The sequence below is a fragment of the Mytilus californianus genome, unplaced genomic scaffold (genome assembly GCF_021869535.1).
Source record: "Mytilus californianus isolate M0D057914Y unplaced genomic scaffold, xbMytCali1.0.p SCAF_5, whole genome shotgun sequence".
Classification (NCBI taxonomy): Eukaryota; Metazoa; Mollusca; class Bivalvia; order Mytilida; family Mytilidae; genus Mytilus; species Mytilus californianus.
The window spans coordinates 9,751,724-9,760,160 of NW_026262701.1; positions in this window are offsets into that span (position 1 = coordinate 9,751,724).

The window sequence follows — 8,437 nt, forward strand, 5'->3', positions numbered from 1 at the left end:
TTGTTTGAGCTTTTGATTTTGCCATTTGATAAAGGACTTACCGTTTTGAGTTTTCCTTGGAGTTCGGTATTTTTGTTATTTTACTTTTTATAACGTTGTACTTCATCTTTTTATCTCATACACAATACGTTTTATCTTAAATTACTAGTATAAAATAAGGTGATGTGCTATGATTGTCAATGAGACAACTATACATCCAACAGACTCCAAATGGAGCGGATTTAAGCATTTATATGTCACCGTACGACCTTTAATAATGTGCAAAACCCATACGTATAATCAGGACATGACAAAATTTGAAATAATTCAAAAAAAAAAAACAACGGCCTGATTAATGACAAAACAATGAATGAAAACAAATATGAAAGAGAGCAACCAATGAGAACCACTGAATTGCAGGCTACTGACGTAGGACAGGCAAACATAGAATGTGGAGGGGTTAAATATTTTATGAACGCTCATCCTCCCCGTTACTTGGGACAGTGGTTAAGCACAACAAAATAAAAACAAACTGTAAAAAATAGTTGAAAATGGATTGACTAAGCAGCTCGACACGAAGCACAAACATAACTAACATAAAGACAAGAGACACAAAGTGCCTATCTAAGTATAATCGCAGTTACTGAAAGCTTTCAAAGCCAATAACAACTCAATTATGAATAAATCATGTTTTCCCTGACTATAAGTATCAATCAGTACACATACAACGAATTTGGTGTAAAGACATCACAAGCAGTCTGCGAAAAGTATGACATTGTGCAATGCCAAAATATAAGTACATGACATCGATAGGATGTTGGTCTTTATAAATGTATAGCTATACATATTTAGTTATGATCTAATTTATCAAAAACCAAATCATTTTTAGTACCAATAAAAAAAAATTAACATATCTTACCTCGGTGTGAAATTGATATCAATTTAGAATAAGATTGTTCAAGGGATCAATGAGTTCACATTGATCATATTTAAATTTACGGGCTTAATAAACAATATAATCGTAAAATTTAGGATGGAGCATCCCGTTTTTTATAAGAATTGATTCATTAGTAAGCATTATATAATTTTCAGCTTTTCAACATATATTGTCACTTGTCTCTTGTTGAAAACTGTATGTTGTCCTCTAGATGTCTTGTTGGTTGTTTGTGTCATTGGGTTGCTGTCTCATTGGTAACATGTCAAATCATAATTGTGTCTGTCGGGGGCTTTGTCGGAGGATGTCTGGGGTCATAATATTGTATCCTAGTGTTTTATGCCATTTAAAAAAGAATGTTATATTAATGACAGATTCTTGCAGGCTTTTTCTTTATATATTATTCTCAATTTGTTTGAGATCGGGACGATTCAAGTTAAATATATAGACTTTTGCCCATTTTGAAAGCCGTGCATTGACGTCTATATCCTTTTATTGCTTATTGGTTGTTAGGGTGTTGTAATAATAACGTATGACCCACATATTTTATTCACATTGGAATTTTTAGAAACCATCATCAACTTTGAAAACGTTGTAAATTTTCTCTCTTTAAAATCATCATTATCAAGACGATTTAGACAATATGAGTTTCATTTAAACCAAATAAGCATATTTTAACATAATTGTTCAAATTATAAGAGTTTTGATAGCGACCATTTTAGATTCCAATCGAAAGGGAGCCAATTTGCATCTAAAATGATATCAGCAAATATAAATTCATTGTAACAGTATGATAATTGTTACATTGAAAGAGGCAGCAATATTTAACTGCGGTCCAAGTTTTTGAAAATATAACTTTACTGAAAAAAATCCTCACTGAGCTGTAATTAGGTGCCGCTCTAAGTTTGAGAAATCGAACTTCTGATGTAATCTTTATAGTTTATTACACTGCACTGTAAGTGCAAATTTGTATTTACTGCTTTAAGTAAAACGATTAAAATTGGGTAATTCAGATCGGTATGTCTGTTGATAAATAATAAAAAGAAACGATTTTGCTGCCTTTGGTGTACATTTTTAAATTTACTATCTTTTGTAACGATTCATGGCCAATCAAATTTTAGGTGATGCAGTATATGGTTCCTTGGATAACTCAATAATTCTAGCAAGGCGGTTGGATATTTCCATTCATAGTAATTATATATCACAACGTTTGATGATACAAGAAAAAAAATCAAAACATAACATTATAAAATTATACAATTATAGATTATGTTTTATGTTTTCAAATATGTTGCATTATTTAATAATCTGTCATTAAATACATGACCTTTTCAATTTCATTTATTTTCGTTGTTCAATTTCGATTTCATCAACTGATTTCGGGTTTACTATGTCACGGTAAGTTCTTATAAAGTACTTTTACTATAATATATTTCTAACTGTTAAAATAAGATGTGGTATGATTGGCAATGAGGAAAATCTCCACCAGAGGACAGAGATTGAGTATGTAAACAACTGAAGGTTACGTACGGCCTTGAAAACAAAATCTAGTCAGCATTTTTCAAAGCATAGTTATAGGCAAGTTAAAGTTCGTTGACATGTCAGACCATGCGTGGGTATGGTATTGCGTGTCGGTAAAGACGTAATTTGACGTTTTCAACCGATCCTCGAGGACGTTTTTTTCTTTTTCTTTTCTTTTTTTAAGAAGACGGAAGCGGCCCCCCAATTTTGGTTTAAATGAAGCAGTGGAGATTTATTTACAATTGAATAGAGTCATAATCAAAAGGTTAAACATGATTAAATAATCAAAACTTCACCAGTTTCAAAAACTGGTAAATCAAATTTTGAAAGATAAGAAATATGGGGAAATAAAATTGTATTACTCTCATATAGCCTCAGACTTATAAAATATCAAAATTAAACTCTTCATGTACAACAGTTGTATTGTCACTTTCAAGATCTACACACATATGTATGAAACATATTGCAGCATAATATCATAATAACAAAATGCAATTTTGAAAAGAAATGAGACAATAATAGAGCTCTTTGACAACTTTCAAAACTCTGTCGAACAAATAGCACCAGTCATATAAACTGAGCATATAAACACTTTATTCGATTGTATATGGTCTAAAAGTTAGGATCATTTGCTAAAACCGTAACCACCATGTCCTTTTCAACAATGTTTTCGAAAAGATCATCATGTTTACCGCAAAAATGTCTTCATTTGTATCGCAATTTGAGAAGCTTGCATTGTGATATCTTTTTTTCCCCAATAAATTGCGTTTTTTCACAATCGCTGACCATTCCATTGAAACACTTATCACAGTAGTAACACGATACGTTTTGGATTAGACAAGTCGTATCGGAGTGGGTGGATAAAAGTGGCGTATTTTGAGATTCTGGTGCACGGGTTCAAAGTTTTGAAATAACTATACCACTTATCTATTTATAAATTGTAATATATTTTATTCAGACAAGTTCATTTATAAAATTATTGATGTTATCTTCGTTTCTATCATTTGCATATAACTTATGAGAGTATTTTATAGTTTTGTTTATCTTAGAATTGATGAGGTTGAACAGTACTTTTTATTTTAAAAGCATCTAAGAATTACAAATACAAAATCGCAAACACATTAAATTGCGTACACAAAAAAAAAACACGTTTAAATAATGAATATGAAAACCTTTAAATTTCATTTCGAAAAGACATTGATAGCGTCCCGAAACGAAAACGTACGAAATAAAATCGTTCAGTGGACAAACTTGCAAGACATTGGATATGTTCAAAAGCGAGGTTTTATCGAGTAAGCAAACAATCAAAAAGTACGAAATCGTTTTAAAGCGTTCAAGTACAATAGCGGAGAACACTATTTTATATACTTTAACTCAAATATTCTAATTATTGACACTTTACCAGTAAAAAAAACGTCAAAATTCGACATTGGACATTCTTGCAAGACATTTACTTTATACTGTTGAGTTTTTATTTGTGGTGTGAATGTTGTAAAAAGCCGGTTTTGAAATGATTCATCTATGTACTTAAATAAGCGTCGTTTATCAAAACGAAATAACATAACACCGTATGTTAAAGTACCATCAATTTTGATAAATTAACATTTTCTAAAATCTGACCATGGTGAAAACTATTCATATTTGCCAAAAGATCAGTTCGGTAGTTCAATCAGCAAAAATTTGCTAATGAAATCCTAAATAAAATATGCCATAGAACATTCCTGCAAATTTTCGCGAGTTTCACATTTTCCTGAAGATCACAAACACCCCCGTAAAGGTTATTATGCGTATAGTCTGTTACATCTGACATGTCAAATTTTGACTTTTTGATAAAAGTAATATCTGCATTGGAAACCAGTAGATATTAGATCTAGTTTCATAGATAATTAGAAAAGGTAACACCTACTGAGCCTATAGATAGAAGTACTTTATAGATTATTTGTTATGATTTATTTTACCAGGGTTGCTTATAATCGTGCTGTGTATGATTTCGACGTATTTACGCAATAACGTGCATTAGTATGCATGCATGTCTATACATAAGGTTAAATACAAATATCTACTGCTCGCTACAGTATAATTTAAAGTATAAATGATAATAAATCACGACAATATTTTATGTAATTGGGACCAGAATCTTTCATAAGCATTTGCTCTATTATTTTTGTTTGCAATATAAAATTCTTTGGTATTGTTTTATTCTGGATTTTAGTCTTATTACACTAGGAGCTATATTTCTTAACTTACATCTGAAGATGTAGTTTTTAGCTATGGTAATATTAATAAAAAGAATTTGACGGAGTTAAACCTATATTGGTTTACTTTTATAAATTTTGACTTGGATGGATAGTTGTCTCATTGGCACTCATACCACATCTTCTTATAACTATTGTAAGCGCCCAAGCCTCCTCTAACATTGAACAATGGTTTTACAACACAATATAAGAATAAACTGTAAAAATCAGTTGCAAATGGCTTAACTCAATAGATCAATACGAATCACAAACACAAATCAACTAACAAAAAAAAACAATATATAGACACAAATTACCGATATAAGAATACTAGCAGTTGGTGAAAGCTAGTTCAAAGCCAATTACAACTAAAAACTAAATTATGATTTCCCAGGCTAAAGTATTAAACAGTACAATGTTAGATTGAGATGTACGTACATATTGTGTGTCAAGTGGGTATGCGTATTCTTTTTAACAGAAAATACATCCTAAATGTTTCATTCACTATTTGTCTTGATAATAATTCGTTTTATCGTTTTATGAATGGTATACAAGAACAATGTTCAAATGTTACTACTGTGATGAGGAGTATGATCAAGCGTATGTTATACTTGGTCACACAGCAATAAAGCACCATGATAGCTTCCTTTACTTCAGATAGCAGTGCCTCAAAAAATGGAAAATAGGGAATTTTGTCTAGACATTACAATTAATATGTTTATCTATTGAACTCTGCGAAAGACACGATTTAAAAACACGAGGTGCACACTATTATATACACATTTTTCTTTTTATTGTTTCAAAAGGATCTTAATAAAACTTATAGATTACTTATTTAATTGTTTATCATATATTTTATCTAAATTCAAAATTTATTGTCAATGGGAAATAGAACAGTGGCGGATTAAGTTTTTGTGTTATTTTGATATTGTATTTTTTTTTTGGGGGGGGGGGGGAGAGAATGACCTGGCTATAGGCCTCTCTTGGTAGAATATTTGTTTTTATATTGCATTTTACTGATTTATTACTGTCCCTTAGTTTTCTTATCCCTATTTTTAAAACTCCAGGGTTCGCACCTGTAATAAATAGAAATCATAAAATATTTTTTTACTGTAAAAACAAATTGTAGTATGAAATGAAAAGTAAAAGACTATGAATCCCCTGTTCTGGATTCTAAAGACAATTATATAAAGAATCCGGTAATTTGTAATATATCTTATTACTGCAAGGTTATGGTAGAATGTTTTCAGAACAAAATTTAATCAACAGTAATATGTTTTTGTGACTTATTAGGAATATATAATATTGTCCTTCGCTAAATTACAGTTGCAAAATAGAAAAAAGTAAGTTTTTAAGCCCAAGAATGCCTTCTTTCTTATTCATATTTTCTTTTAAAACCCCGGACTAATTGTTAAAAAACTCGGATGTTTTAAATGTTGCTCTCGAAAAAACCGGGACAATGTAAAACACTGAATTTTAAGTCATCTTCAAGGAAATTGTGCGTCGTTTGTGCTCAAAACATGTATAGTATTCAGAATAAGATGAACATTCATGAATAAAAAGTAAAAAATACCGAACTCCAAGGAAAATTCAAATCGGAAAGTCCCTTATCAAATGGCAAAATCAAAAGCTATGATACTCGCGAAATAGCAGTAACTAAATCTGATCGCATGTAATGTCACTCGAAACAACCTGATCTACACTTGAAAAAAGGTGGACCGTTTCACTCGAAAAAACACGATCTCAGCCGGACACTATACCAAATATGACAGACAGTAACCAACGACAACCACTTTTTTTACTGGCTCCTGACTTAAGACAGGCATATGAACATTTGAAAATAAGACGATGGGACATGATTGCAAACGAGAGAGCTTTTCACCACAAATTAAATGACGTAAAAGTTAGCAACCATTAAATACCCGAACGGCCTTCAACACTGAGCAAAAATGATACCGCAAAGCAAGATATAAAAGGTCCAAAAATGACAAATGTAAGCCAATTTATATGAAAATAAGACGAAAAAGAAAAAAAAAAACATTAATATCCGCAATGAACAGTACATACTTTTTTTCATTCTTACCATCAATAAATAGAAAACAACGAGGGAAAAATCCTTGAATTGTACCACCGAGTCACTGATTTTTTTTTTATATTATCATTCTCGAAAGTATCAATATTTGAATAATATGAAGATCGTCAGATCAAGTTTTGATTTAAACAAATACTATAGATTTACAAATGAAAGGATCGTGGTTCGGGGCTAATAGCTCGATCTAAAAGTATTGAAAGTCGAGTAATAATAAGTACTGTATTTGTTTAACAAACGGTTAGTCAATGGAAGGGTATATTCTATAAAATTTAGTGCGAGGGGCGTTGCACTTATTGTAGTATTGAAGTTGATTTTTTTCGTATTTTTCAGTACTTGAGAAAAAAGTATTTTGTTCCAGCAAAGTTTACAAAAGATGTTACATTTTTGTGTAACTAATTCCTCCTACTGACGCATGGACGGACGGACAGAGGTGAACCAATATAATACATCTCATTTGAGACGGGGTATAATAATAATAATAATAATAATAATAATAATAATAATAATAATAATAATAATAATAATAATAATGATATTGATTGATTGGTGTTTAACTCCACTTTCAGCACTATTGTCCGGCGGTCAATTTTTATTGGTGGAGGAAGCCTAAGATAGAATTGATATAGCCAAAACACTTTTGAACTGGCATTCGGTAAAATAAATAACAAAAACATCAAGCATTGTTTCTGTTTCACACAGAACCTTTTCTCTGTATGCCAATGATTGGATCTGTCGGGAAGTTATAGATATCGTGAGCGTCACCACCTGCCAAATGGTTAAAGACGTCTATATTTAAAGTTGCAAAACGTAACAGTGAGTCATTTGTTTTTTACATTTGTGTTATATAAATTATTCATCTGTTGATTTTATTTTGAACTAGATTATGTCTATGACGAAAAAAAGGAGATATCGGGGTAATACGCCAATGATACAGTAACCCAACAACAACTAACCAAACGATATCAAGAGGGCATCGTACTGTCTTCAACAAAAGACAGCTATCTATACAATATGTCAATTTCTTAATCGCCCTAAGTCTAGAATAAAGTAGAAAATACAATCAAAGTGATCTAGGACAAACTTAAGACTAAGATGCACAAATCCCCTTCAAAATCATTATTTCGTGAATATCTAAAACAAAATTGAAGTAATTTTGTGACTCATCGGTGGTGCTCGCATCTAAACATTTGGAATGATACATGATAACACTGAATTGTCAGTAATCTCAAAGTATGTGCAAAAGAAGCTATTTTTTCGAAAAAAAATTATGGCCATTGTATATTATAACGAAATATGTGATTTAACAGACAGTAAGCACATCTTTTTTATGTTTGGTAAACGAGTATCTGTATGAACGAATTTACTAACATATAAGCTATAAACAAAGATATTTATCAGCTTGAATTCATGTCCAACTGAACCAAACTATGACAATATCAATATTGTAAACTCTCGTTACAAGTTTAAATTTGGAGTTGTTTTTTTAAATCGGACAAATTGAAATCTGATCAATTCAAAGAACTTGTTAAACTTTATCAAAATGAGTTATTTGCAAATATTCAATGCTTATCAGACGTTGTTGTGTTGCTAGATTCGACGAAGGACAAAAACTACTGATAACGCGACATTTATCTTCAGATAACCCCATTTGGTCTGACTAATATGACTGATAAATAA